Below are 14,547 nucleotides of genomic sequence, written 5' to 3' on the forward strand. Positions count from 1 at the left end.
ATGTCTTTGTGTTTATGAAGGTGCTTCTTATGGGGAGGAAATGCCTCAAGAATGTTAATATCCTTATGCTGTTATTAATGCAAATAGTCTCCTTCTTCTCTTCTCTTTTTCTTTTCTCAGTCTCTTTTTGTCTTGGGTTGTGAAGTTTTATTGAGAACTAAATTACATTATCTAAAGATTTTGCTAGTGCCATGGGTGCCAAGAGAATTTCTATGTCACTGCCTCCAACGATTTGATCAATATATTAGTACTTTCCAGGGTCTTCCAGATGTATAACCCAATTGAATTTATTCCAAATGCAGTTTGATTCATATTGTTCATCCTTACCTGATTGAATTTTTTTGAAGGTGAGGATGCAGGTGAAAAAAGGACTGCCAAGGGTTGCCTTGGTTTTGTCTATCATTTATTTCTACAAAGAAAGCATAATTTCAGAGGAGGAAAATACTATAGATATTATTTAGAAACTGATTGAAATAAAGATATTTGCTATTTAGCTATGGCTGTTTAAAAATAAGTAGCCAATCAAAAAATCTCATTATGCAGAGGAAAAATATCTACTGTGAATCCTCACAATTGTCTTCCTAAACTTGTTCAAACTTAGTCTGTGGCAGTAAACCTGTCTTTTGGTGTGATGATTTTATGTGTTTCTCATAGAGCTTCCCTCTGTTTTAAGTGTAAAAGGTGCTTATAAATAAACAAAATCACAGCATTGTTTTTACTTACACATTTTAGAGAGTCTTACTGGAATGAGTGTGGAGGGTTTTTCTTTGTGAAGGTAAGGAGAAAAAGGTAACAGGGCCTTGCTCAGTGTCACCCTCCAAGCCCACAGTGCTGTTGAGTCCTTTTCCCTTTTCCCTTGAGAGGAAGTGTTGCTGTCAGAGCCACAGAGTCTTACAGCTTGGACAGGTAATGCTCCACATTGACACATCTTACTTTGTCCCAAAAAAAGGAGTTGTGTTTATAGGGCAGGGCTTTGCCCTGTCAAAACAACACGTTCCAATTCCTCCATGGCCTGTGGAGTAGTAATTTGGTTGTTAGATTTGTGCTCACTCATTCTGTGTTGGAAAAGGTGGAAAAACTAGAGAATGGTGAATGACTTACTGTGGCTGGTTCTGACCAAAGTCTAATGATAGGAAGCAAAAAGTCTGACTGTTAAAGTAAATTATTCAAGTACCTGCTGAAGGCTTTAAAAAATGTATGCCACTCTCAAGGTTTGTTATGACAGATAATATGCCAAATAATTTCTGTACTGTGAATTCTTGGAAAACAAGTTCTGGCTCTTAAAATCTCCTATGCAGGGCAAGCCACCTCTTCAGAATATTGTGTTTGCTAAATGACTGTCAGCAGACATAAAATCAGCATTGACATTGATAAAATTATGTCAGTAGACACAATGCAGGATTAATTAGAAAGTTTGGCATATAGAAAATCACTTTGTATAGTCTTTCACTGCCTGCATTATCATTCTTAATGAGAATTACATAGGGCTGCTAGCAAACACTTCCCCTTTGGAGGTGACTTACACTGCCACACACTTTTTCTGTATGTGAGATGTCATTTCTGCATATAAAATTAAATAAATAATGTTCCCAGACTTGGGAAGTTAGACCTGTTTGACCATGCGAAAGGACAGTTGCTGAACACAGTTACTGCCTGCTCTTGTTACTCAGTGCCAAACATAGAACGAGCTGGAGAATCCAGAAAAGAGGCAAATCCCCCCCCCAGCTGCAGTGCTTGAGTCCCGATTGTAGCTCTTTATCAGATCTGCTTTATCTAGCAGGTATCAGGTGTGATGTAGAGGTTGTTATGCAAGGTGTGTCACCTGTGCTGAGTTTAAATGAAGCTGCTGATAACAACTTGTTGAAAACCCCCTCAGCTTCAGTCTGAATCTCTCTCTTTGAGGAGCACTGAGATTCATGATAATCCAAGGAGAAATGATAGTCTTTAGAAGTGTTGTGTGAGGGAAAAGGAAATGAAGGGACTTCATCTTTGTTTATTCTCCTCAAGATCAGAATCTATAATTTATTAGTCATAATAAAATAAAGGTAGAAAAATTCTGTGGAGCTTTCTAACAAGACTTCTACCAGTGAGACTCTCACAACAGTAAAACATAGGAGAGCTAGAACTTTAGGGAAAAGAAAGGATTGTTCAAAACGAAATCACTGACATTATGGGGGAGAAGGAGTGTCAGTATAAATCAAACTGGGGAGGAGGATGGGAGGTGATGCCTGCTGCCATAGCTCACAGTCCTTGAGAAACAGGCCTGGCTGTGCTATAGCAGAGAGAATTTGTTCATGCAGCCTCTGCCTCTGCACATTCCTTTGGGGTGACATGATCAGGAGTGGTTTTAATAGATTAAAAGGTGATGTTTTAGGAGGATAATATAGATAGAGACCAGATCTTATTTTATAGTAATTTCATTTTCCTGAAGGTTTGCAAAGTCAGTCCAGTACTTTACTGTGCTCCCTACATAGCACTCATGTTTCAACTTGAGCTGTCCCTGGGGGAATGGAGCTTACTGATGCCAGGCTTTCAGTGGTATAAACAAATCACACAGAAACATTTGTTCCACGTCCAGGAAATATGGTACATGCTATTACAGCATAATTTAAAAGCAGATATTAATAACTAAAAGCTGTCTATCATCATTTATTTCAGAGTGTAATGAAGGATAAATGCTTTGTATCACAGAGATCTGGCTCCCATTTTACTGTCAGTTTGTATATGCAGCAATTCAGCCTCAGGTGAGAGTGAGTTTGTGGGGTGGAGAAGGGGACAGTAATTAGAGTTTTAAAAAATATTTTGTGTCATTTAAGAGCTCTTGTTAGACCAAGCTATGTTCAAATAGATTTGCAATCTGAAAATAATCCCTCACAGTGGGAACCTAATTTCAGTAATATGATAGAGATTTTATTGTACTCCTTGAGGCAAATTAAGTGTGTATTTGTGTTAAAATATGTTTTTAAAGTGCATTGGACAGGGTCCTATCACCATTAGTGGTTCTACACAGAGTCTGCCAAAACGCATCACAGTTTGATTTCTTGTAAAGACTTGGAGCAGTGCCGGCGCAGGGACCACTGGCACAGAGTGCCCCAGCCCAGAGTGGCTTCCATCCCCAGTGCCAGCTCTGCTGCCCAGAGGTGGTCCCTGGGCTTGGCTTTCCAGGATTTCTACAAAACAATGCTGTGGGTTTTCCTTATCTCAGCAGCAAGGGAAACTTCAGTCTGTTACAGGGAGTCCTTGGGCCCCTCCATTGCAGCCTGCAGCCAGCTCTCCCTGCTGCAGCTGGGCCTCTCTGCCTTCCATGCCAGATGGTTTCTTTGGGCACCCATTAGCACTGCTGAGCAGTCACCATTTCAATTGCCCTTGCAGGTACTTCTGCAGTGACCTTAGCCTGGGTATATTTAGTGTCTCCTGAAGTATCTTAAGTGAAAGAGGAAAAAGTAGTAAAGCTAGTGTGTTGAACCCAAAGATCACCATCTAGTTCAGGATTAGAGGCTTATGACTTTCCATGCTTTCTGTGATTGGTGATGTTGACACCTGTTGTCAATGCTTCATTTATTATTGTGAGGCTTAAGCCATATCTGTACACATGCATCCGTGGTGTCTTGGGGAAGGATGAGATTTGTTCATTTTTACTTTGGGTAAGCCTTTCATCAGGATGTTTTATTTGAATCTGCCTTTTCTCTGTATTTTATGCATATAGCAAGATACTGAGATACCTGGGAATCTTCACATAAGACCTAGTTTGCTTTGAAACTGTGATTTGTGACTTGTTGTATATTAAAATCTAAAGTCTGTCTGCTGGAAGTGTGTTTGCACAAGTTAGGTGTTACAGAGGTGTCACTGAGAAGCTATCAGTGATACATAGGTGTGGACATTAGGGGATCTCCAAAGTCATCGTGACATACTGATTGTTACTGAAAACTAGGTCATTTTCATAGAAACTGGGACACAGGGACAGGAGTCAATGAAAAGAAGGAGGGAGAGGGATTGTCAGTTGCATGTCTGAAAAGTAAAATATCTGTCTTCCCTTGGAACTATCTGCTCAGATCTTGGAAACTAGTTGGGTTTTTTCCTGTTTTTTCTGCTCATTTACATCATAATGTATTTTCTTAAAATCAGCCATATCATCCTTTTGTGATTAGCTGTGGTGGACTCAGTCTTGGCCCCTGGAGCTGCTTTCATGTCAGTACAGAGCTGACAGTAACATCTGGAATATCGGGGGGAAATGACAGCACTAGTGAGACCTCTGCAGTATCAGCCTGTGTACCCTGTATGTGACATGAGGAGTGACAAGGAGTGTGTTTCTCAGCTTCTGAGCCATTTGCAGCTTTTAGGATCTAAATATTTAAATACTGATAGCAGCACAAGAATGCAAGTTTTCATTCAGTCATGTAAGATGCCCAAATGCATTGTGGACAAAAGCCAGTGTGGAGCTTCTTGGACAGGAGGTTTACAGCTCAAAGACAGAAGCTTTCCAAGTGTTAGGGGCAAAATCCAGGAGGCAGCTGAGCCTCCCATGGCCTCTTACTCACTTGCCCCCAGTGGGATGGGGGTGGGAATTGGAAGGGCAGAAGGGAGAAAACTTGTGGGTTGATAAAGTCATTTTAACAGATAAAGCAATAGGAAAGCAGAACAAGGAACTGATTCCCCACTTCCCATGGCTGGGCAGGTGTTCATCCACCCCCAGGAGAACAGGGCCCCATCACGTGTGACAGTGACTGGGGAGGACAAACTCCATCACCCTGAATGTCCTCCTTCCTTCTTCTCCTCCCCCAGCTCTGTGTGCTGAGCACGGCCCCACATGGGCTGGGACATCCCTTGGGTCACTTGGGCTCAGCTGTCCTGGCTCTGTCCCCTCCCAGCCCCTCACTGGTGGGGCTGGGTGAGGGCCAGAGGAGGCCTTGGCTCTGTGTGAGCTCTGCTCAGCAATGCCCAAAACATCCCTGTGCTACCAACACCCAGCACCCTGAGCTACCAATGCCCAAAACATCCCTGAGCTACCAATGCCCAAAACATCCCTGTGCTACCAACACCCAGCACCCTGAGCTACCAATGCCCAAAACATCCCTGAGCTACCAATGCCCAAAACATCCCTGTGCTACCAACACCCAACACCCTGAGCTACCAATGCCCAAAACATCCCTGAGCTACCAATGCCCAAAACATCCCTGTGCTACCAACACCCAACAAACACCCTGAGCTACCAATGCCCAAAACATCCCTGAGCTACCAACACCCAACAAACACCCTGAGCTACCAATGCCCAAAACATCCCTGAGCTACCAATGCCCAAAACATCCCTGTGCTACCAATGCCCAAAACATCCCTGTGCTACCAATGCCCAAAACATCCCTGTGCTACCAACACCCAGCACCCTGAGCTACCAATGCCCAAAACATCCCTGAGCTACCAATGCCCAAAACATCCCTGAGCTACCAATGCCCAAAATATCCCTGTGCTACCAACACCCAGCACAAATCCAAAGCATAGTGCTAGACAAGCTGCTCAGAAGAAAACTAGCTGAAACCAGTGCACCAGGAAAGAAGGCCCAGGAGCTAGTCTGAGTTACTTATTCAGGAGTAACATGCAGCAGGAAATTTTAGTCACCAAGTCCATGATGAGTCTCCTTGGATCTGCTGGTTGAAAATAACACTACAATACATCTTCAACGTGCATGTTCCAAATCAGTGCAAAGACAAATCTGTGTTTACTGGTGATCTCAAGCCATTCTCATCTTATTTTACATCTTCTTTCTCCTCATAAATCCCTAACTGCTCTTGGTTAAAAGGGCACTTCTTCAGACTGTGTTGTTTAGCACTGACAGCGTGTGCTGCCTTGACTGCAGGAGGGTATCGTCAGAACATTCTTCCTATAATTATCAGAAAGACAAGCAAACTCAGAGGATGTCCTCTGAAAAATTTTCATTTCTAATGGCTGTGTATTACCAGCCTGTGCCTGCTTGCATGTTCTGATTAAACATGGCATCTTGAGGCTCCTTCTCTTAAAGTTTTGATAGGAATTACTGCCTCTGAGGGTACACAGAGATTTTCTTCAGCTATCCTGACTCCTTTAGTAGTGTCAGCTTTTGTTACAGAAAGAAGCCAAGCAGCATGAGCAGCATGGAGCTTTTCAGTCACCTCCTGGTGAAATCCTTTACTGTCTCCTACTACTTCCCACTTCATCACTAATGTTCATGCTGGCCACCAATGTTTTTAATGCTAAAGGCCCATTCAAACCTAATTCCAGCAGGAATAAGAAAGGTCTCCAGCATCAGACAGCTTAACATACACATTCAGGGTTACTCTTCAAAGTGGATATGGATCTGAAATCACAGCAAGATCCACAGCTCCTGCATTCCAGAGGGTGCTTTTGCCTTGAAAAAGCAGGTGGAGCAGTGCCCCCCTTGGGGGGGAGCCCCCATTTTTTTTTCCCAAGTGCTTGAAGCATTGTGCTCTGCAGAGCATTCTCTACCTGTGCTGAGACCATCAGCAATATTCCGAGAGATTTCCAGGGGAGAAGCCTCCCTACAGTTTTGCTTTCTTTGAAACTATTCTGTTTCTCTGCCTAGCACTTTCTTAGCATGTGCTCCGGAAATTGTCAGAGTAAATAATGGTCTGCTGTCATCAGTCCTCAGCATCAAATACCTCAGCAGTGAGACAGAGCTGCCAGAGAGCTGAAAGCTTTTAATCCTACACACAGACCCACCACCCATAATTTCAGTCAAATGTCTTTTCAAGGATAGACTGACAGATTTAAATCCTAATGGCAGTCTATAAATTCTGCAAGACAGGCTTTTAATATCCTAGTCTATGGCTATACTTTCTAATTCTTGAGAATATTCAATCTATTCTTCCTTCCTCATCCCCTATCTAAGAAACCATCACAAGGTCTTGAAATCCTATCATTATTTTATCCAGGTGCTGTAAAATGAATCTCCCATACACTTTGATGCAAATGAGTTTTTCAGAAACTTATCCCCATTCAAAAGAATGAACACTAGAAAATATTTTTGATTTTTTAATCCAAAACTGCTTCTTTGGAATGGTGCCTCTCTGGGCAGTATTCTGCTGAAAAAGGGAGCAATTTTCACTTCTCAGGCTGTAGGATACAGACACCTACATGTGCACCAGATCACTGCATCAGCTTCAGCATATGAGAACCAGTCTCAGTCAGTTCCAAGGCCTGCTGATGATGTTTCCTGTAGCTCACCTGTAAAGATTGTGCTGCCAGCCAGCTGACACCTTGCATAGGGGTGAAACACGACCTTCTTTACCTGCACAAGTGCTGAGGAGTAGAGCATTGCCTCTGCCTTTGCAATGAGCTCAGGGTGGTATAGGTAAAGGAAGATGGTTGGATCTTTGCATAATACACTAAAGTTATACTGTATCCGTAGCTTACAGCAGTATTCACTTCCCAGTGTCATTTCCAGGCCTCCCCAAGTTCTACAGGTAATTTTGCCACCAAACACCAATGAAAACTCCCTTAAGATCACACCTGCAGGCATTGTGTAAGATGGAAACATGGCTCAGCCTGCCAAGCCCCCCTTGGGCCATGCAGAAAAGCCCTGACTTTCCCCTGCCAGTACACAGAGATATTAGCCAGAGTTATTGTGTGCAAAGTCTTTGGGAACAAAGCATTCAGCCAATCACTCAGTTTATTTCTGTGAATATTCATTTTGATTTTTAAACTAATTAATATGAAGTGCTTTGAAATAATTCTGTATTTACTGTTCATTTGTATCTGGGGAATCTTTTTCTCTCATGTGAATTCTCACAAGTAGCCTGAGCAGGATCTGACTGAACTGCAAAATATGTGTATCAAAATTCCCACTGTTCTTGTTATCTAAACTATTCAGTGAGGAACAAATTACCATTTAATTTCACAAGTGATTTTAAAGAATCTGTTTGTGAAGATAATTTCTGAATGTGTTAAGCAAATTAATGTCAATTAATAAATCTATTCAATCGTTTTTTACTAGATGTGAATTTCACCACATTTATGAAACTACTCCTTTGAGTTTCTAACAGTTCCAGTAAGACTTGGAACTACATTAACAAAATTTACTGCTAAGGCCATAGATCTGAACCCAGCCCTGAGTCTCCCCTGTGTAACACTGACTTTACAAGCTGTGTTATAGTCCTCAGATCAGGGCCATTCTTTTATTCTGTGTTCATTAAGTGCATAGCACAATACCTCTGTTTTCCATATAATTCTTGTTATCACTTGAGAACAAAAGAACATTTTAAACATCAACATTCTAAAATATGAATAAACTGTTTCCCCAGAACTAGTGAAAACAGTGTAATTTATAGTAGATGCTTTCTCAACACATCTTCACATTTAAGAATGTGGAACCCTATTAAAAAGTCAATGGAAATTTAGATTATCTAACCTCTCAAATAATTTTTAAAAGGGCTTTAATATATACTTAGAGTTGTATGGTTTTCAATAAAATAATAATTTTATTATTATTATGTACTTGAGCAGTGTTAAGCTGACCACTAATTTCATTAGAAAGGACTTTTCTTAGTAACCATCTGATCTGTTCCACTGAAATATTCTTTGACTTCAATCCAAAAGAGAAAACTGTTTGGTACATGACATACAAAATTTCTGTAAGAAATGAGAATTTAATGAGGTGTCATGAGACATACAGGGGGTTTTTATACACCATTACATGAAATAGGATTAATCATTTTAAGGAAATTACCTACAATTCTGTAAAAATACATAAAGCATGCTCGAGGTGAATTGTTGAAGAAAACACCCTCAACAAAAGTGATTTTTTCCTTTTGTTCAGGAAGCTGCTACTTAAAGGAAAACACTTTGCTTCTAAAATTCAAAATTGTGTTAATGCACCCAGCATGTTCACTGTAGCAGTAAATTACAAAATTTATTATAATTTAGAGTTAAGAAAAACATTTGCCTTTGAAGTATGGTAGAAAGAGGCAGTGATAAAGAAAATAATGAGTACATGCAACTATATATGCATATAACATAGGGATAACATTTTAATGCATGTCCATCAGTACAGAGCAAGACTTGCAGGGGGTAAACACTAGAGTTTTGAGGCCAGATCTATAAGTGTTATTTGTGGCACTGCCAGAGTTTTACCCTCACCAGCAGATAAACTGCTTCTAACTTTTAAGCTAAGCTCTAACTTTTTCATGAGCTTTTTGCTCTTCTACTGTCTCATGTCCCCATAACAGCTCTGGCTGTGCACAGCTTGCTGTGGTCACCTTATGGAGTGAAGTTTTGTGATGAAGAAAAATTCCATGAAACAACTTCTTGGTGTCTCATGTATATATGGAATTTAGGAACTGTAGCTTGAGCTGTGCTGAAGTCACAGGTGGGCTGCTGGAAGTCTTGTGGAATTCAGGAGGAGCAAATTCAGAGACCTGATCCAAGTTCAGCAAGCCATCAGGAAAGATCCAGTGCACCAGCATCTGTGTCAATCACTACCTCACAGCTGATACTAGTATAAAAACACTGGAATATTTTCATAGAATATTTAGCTGACATTTCTTCCCCTTTCTTCTTTCTCCTTCTAAATGTCTCTCATTTTTTTTACACAAAAGTATTTATTCCAGAGTTCTACTCTGTGGAGTTTAATATCTCTTCTGCCTTACATCAGCATCTAGAAATATATTTTTTATATGCAGAACCTTGGAGGTGTAAAAAAAGAACTGCAAAACCTAACTCTGTTCCTTTTCTGACTGGTTAAAAGCACAGCAGTAGGAGTTAGCTGGCTAAGAGCAATCATTAAGGATTTATTTTTAAGGATTTCATAAAGAGCTTTTTGGGTTTGTTTTCACTTAAAGTCTGTAATTTACCTCTTCAAATCAAAATTCAAATGGAAATAAATAAACAGTTAAAAATATGCTCTTAGAAACTAATTTTTAGTACCTCTAATTTTGCTGCAGGTGCATCTATAAATGGAAAAAAATAGATTCAAAGGAGTGGTGTTTAAATGTAAGTAGACTTAGGAAGCAGCATGGTAAATAGGCTTGCTGTCTGTGTATCAGGCTGCCTTATGTTGTGTGCTGTGGGAACTGCCTCATCCAGCCTTACTCTTTTGTGCTAGCACAGCTTTGTTTTGTTGTGCTGGTTTGTGTTCTTATTTATATGGATGCCAGTACTTTCCTCTTTATCACAGACTTGCTAGCTGGCTTCCAGTTTGGTATTTGAATATCCAAACAGCTGTTGGGATTTGAGATAACAGATATAGTGTTGTGCTGATGCTGGGTATGCATTTTTGCTTGAATTCACTGCTTTTACAAAAAGTATATACTTAATCAGCAAACTTTGAAATTTGAGTGTCTCAGTTCCATTTCTTACTAAAAATTGTCACATATTTTACTGCTATTTAACTTGTTTCCTGGTGATAATTACTGTTCTCATCCTTTACATTGAGATTGTCCTGGAAAAAATTTAGTAGCCACATGCTGAACATGCTTTTCAACCCAAACCCAGCAATTCCAGCTTGGTTCCATGCAGTTTCAGTTGTTTGTTTGTCCTGTGAGGAATCTCTATGTGGCATGTTTCACACACAGTCAGTAGCTCTTGGATGTCACTGTGGCTCCTGCATATGCCTTCTCCAGGCTGGGAAGAACACAGAATGGTTGGAACACAAAGATAAAGGTATTCTAGGATTCTGCAGTTTTAAAGGGTTGTGGTTTGTTGGTTTTTTCTTTTTTAAAGTCAGTTACTTTATTCTTAGAATGTGCTATTTAATGGAGTTTTATGTGAGCAGGAACTGAAAGCAGCCTGAAAGGGCAGTGGGATGTTTGTGGTGTTGCCTTGGGCAAGGTAGAGCTGCCAGGTGCCCTGTGTGCCCTGTGTGCACTGTGTGCCCTGTGTGCCCTGTGTGCCCTGTGTGCCCTGTGTGCCCTGGGTGCCCTGCCCCTCTGTGTGCCCTGTGTGCCCTGTGTGCTCTGTGTGCCCTGTGTGCCCTGTGTGCCCTGTGTCCCCTGCGTGCTCTGCGTGCCCTGTGTGCCCTGTGTGCTCTGTGTGCTCTGTGTGCCCTGTGTGCCCTGTGTGCCCTGCCCCTCTGTGTGCCCTGCCCCTCTGTGTGCCCTGTGTGCACTGCCCCTCTGTGTCCCCTGCGTGCTCTGTGTGCCCTGTGTGCTCTGTGTGCCCTGTGTGCCCTGTGTGCCCTGTGTGCTCTGTGTGCCCTGTGTGCTCTGTGTGCCCTGTGTGCCCTGTGTGCCCTGTGTGCTCTGTGTGCCCTGTGTGCCCTGCCCCTCTGTGTGCCTTGCCCCTCTGTGTCCCCTGTCCCTCTGTGTCCCCTGTCCCTCTGTGAGCACACACTGCACAGCCCTGCACCACATCTGAGGCCAGCAGGAGCACGGCTGAAGTCCTGGGCTTCCCCTGAGAACAAAGTTGGGAAGTTCTGCAGGGCTCCCCGAGTGGGGACTGTCAGACCACACATAGAAAAGCTCAACTAAAACTATCCAGAGCACATTGCTGATTCAAATACCTGACACTGCCTTTTTATTTTTTTATTTTTTTGGTCAGACTGACACCAAAAAACACTCTGGGAGAACACTATGACTAGAAAATGAACAGATACAGATAAGACATATGCAGAAATGGAGTTTGTCTCCAGTGTTAAATACCAGTACAGAACTCCACTTTGATTGGAAGATTTGGTAAATCACTGTCAAGGCTCCATATTGAAGGCTATATTGGTAATTAATTTGATAACTAGGATGTATTTCATGCTCCTTGTTTGCAGTATGTTATCAGTAAGCTTAATAGTCTTTTAAACCAATTGAAAATTATTTTCTGGCCATATAAAACAGTTACTTCTTAATTTTTCTGATGTTAATCTCTCTTTAATGGATTCTGTGGAAGGATGTATTTCATCATCTAGTTGTTGGCCTTAAATAGACTTTCCTTTTTTTCTTGAATCAGAATTGAAGGGAAAGATTACATAAATAATGTTTTCACTTCTGGCAAGCTTCCTATATCATGTGAACTTAACTGCAGCAATACATTTACCTTTCTTTCATCTAGGATGCAGTAACTCAGTGTATCCAGTTGTGGGGGGTCGATCCAGACTGGACACCAGGTGGTCCCAGAGCTCCTCTGTCACTGCCTTCCTCAGCTGGACAGCGTAAGAAAATGCAACCAAAGGCTCCTGCTACAATCCTGTGCAAAACAGACTCGACTTGGGGCAATTAGCTTAAATTAGAGTAGGAATGAGAAGTAAAATGAAGTCTTAAAATACCTTTCATTCACCCCACCCTTCTTCCCAGGCTCAGCTTCACTTCTGAGTTCTCTACCTGCCTCCCCACAAGGGGATGGGAATGGAGACATGGTCACTTCTTCTAATGTTTCTGCTGCTCCTTCCTCCTCAGGGGGGGAATTCCTCACATTCTTCCCACATCCTGGGTCCCTCCCACTGGGTGCAGTCCTTCAGGAACAGCCTGCTCCAGTGTGGGTCCCCCACAGGGTCATGAGTGCTGCCAGCAGACCTACTCCAGCATGGTTATAATGTTAATGCCTTACCACTGCCCCAGCTCCAAGAAATCTGAGGCAAGGTTAGATGGAAAAGAACTGATTTAACATTCCTGTTGTGTCTAGTATTGGTGGTGGTCTTGTATCAAGACATATCACAGGAATATTTCGCTTCTAAAATGCTCTGTACAAGTGTGCAGAACCAGGGGAACTGGAACCAGAGAGATCATAAGCATTTATTGTATTAAAAATTTGTCTAGATAATACTTAAAGCTGTTAATAGTGTAAAAGCCTGACCTATGTAAGTTTGGCAGAAAAAGTGCTGAACGTAGCAGTTTGAGAGAAATACCAGCAATACAAGCAGATGAGATTTCAGAGGTTAGAAATGCATGTGCAGGACAGGAATTAGTAAGAAGCTCTAGATTTTGGTGATGAAGACAGCTTTCTCAAGCAGTCCTTTCAGCCACCTCAAATTACTTGCTCACCAAAGGATATGCAGGGGCATTTCAGTAGCCAAGGAGAGAATGGGTATAAACTGCTGTGGAGAACATTGTGGTGAGTTGTGGCTGGGGACTGAGAGCTGTAGAGCTTGGTCACTGCAATACAACTTCTTATTCATGGTGTGAGTTATTAGGAACAACAATGGAAAGCCAGGCTGGTTTACTTGATACATATCATGTAAATGGTTGTGAAATTGAAATGGTTATTACTTATGTGCTATAGTTGGATTAAACCATGTTTGGGTGTTTTGCAAACTGCTAAACGCAGAATTTTGCAGTGTTCTCCTCAGTGAGGAGTGTGCCATATGACCATATAGCCTATAAAAAACCCCAAACAGCTCAGAGTAAGAGCACATAATGTAGAGTTCTTTAGATCCTAGCTGATGTATTTTTCTTTCTCTTTTTCTAGGAAATGTTACTGGATTGAAATTTCTCGGTATTCTACAACAATACAAGAGCTCATCAGATGTAAAAGTGTGTCCCTCAAAGAGCCATCAAAAAACCAACTCTGAACAGCCAAAGTCTTCTTCAGAGAATCCGGTGAGTCATGTCCTCTACCTGGATGGCTTTAGTGAAGTTTCTCTGGTTTACCTCAGAATCTGACTGTGCCTTGGTTCTCCCTGGGCTGCAAGAGAAGGGGAGTTGCCCTTCCTGGACCTGGTGCTTGCCCACTTAGAGTAAACAGGGGTTCCTCCACTTCAGCTACAGACACAAGAAGTGCTTCTTAGTTGTTTCATATCAAGCTTCTGAACAATAGGAATGAATACTGAAACAAAACAAAAACATGCCAACACTATTTAATGTAGCTTGCTTTTTTTTTAATGTGACTTTTTAAAGGCAAATGGCTACAAAGTGCTGTTTGAGGGATCAGATATTTGTCTGCATATTGCAAAACCTGCAGCTGCTGAGATCCCACTATGGGGAGCAGCTAATGTGGAACACCTGAGGAAGGACATGCAGCCTCCCTGGCCCAAAGCCTGGTGTGACCTTATTATCCCTCTCACCTGTGTCTGAGTAGCAAATGAGATCCCCCTGTGGAACATACACAGCCACAGCTGGCAGTGTTTCAGAGGAACTAGACTGAGAGCAAAGGAGGAACAAAGCACAAGGAGCACAGAGAGAAGGAAGAGGACAAGGTAAAGCTTTGGTTTAGGTGCTGCCTTTGAAAGGCTGGTGTAGAAGATGAGAAGAGCTATGAGAACACTGCTTCAAAGTTCTGCTTGGGCTGCCTGTAGCAGTCACTCAGAGTGAGGGAGGGGAAGGAGTGCTTACCTCTACTTACCTGTTGTAAGTACAGGTGTTTTGGATTGAGACCTGGAAGAGCAGCTGCAAGCCTTGGAAGAACAAGGTAAGATAACCAGAAATAAAATTATGCAAATAGATGGTCACAGGGGCACAAAGTAGCACAACACTTCTTTGAATTTTGGTGAAGACATGTTGGAAAGTTCTAGTGCTTCTTTACAGGTGTAGGATTATCCAGGATCAAAATGAACCCATAGTAGTCATCGTAGTAAAACCAGTTTTGTTCCTGTAGCTATTTACAGTGAGGATTTTTGCTGATCCTGCTGTGGCAGGTACA

At 41.9% G+C, this 14,547-nt stretch overlaps 1 long non-coding RNA gene across 1 annotated transcript; it reads left to right on the forward strand.

Moving 5' to 3' along the window:
• Nucleotides 1-10,436: 10,436 nt before the first annotated feature.
• LOC139595286 (uncharacterized) lies at nucleotides 10,437-13,505 on the forward strand. Its single transcript, XR_011680993.1, has 3 exons — nucleotides 10,437-10,647; nucleotides 12,025-12,124; nucleotides 13,378-13,505. It is a non-coding gene; the product is annotated as an uncharacterized lncRNA (long non-coding RNA).
• The last annotated feature ends 1,042 nt before the right edge of the window (nucleotides 13,506-14,547 follow it).

This window comes from Agelaius tricolor, unplaced genomic scaffold, assembly GCF_023055355.1.
Source record: "Agelaius tricolor isolate 1412-34295 unplaced genomic scaffold, bAgeTri1.0.p SCAF_13, whole genome shotgun sequence".
NCBI lineage: Eukaryota > Metazoa > Chordata > Aves > Passeriformes > Icteridae > Agelaius > Agelaius tricolor.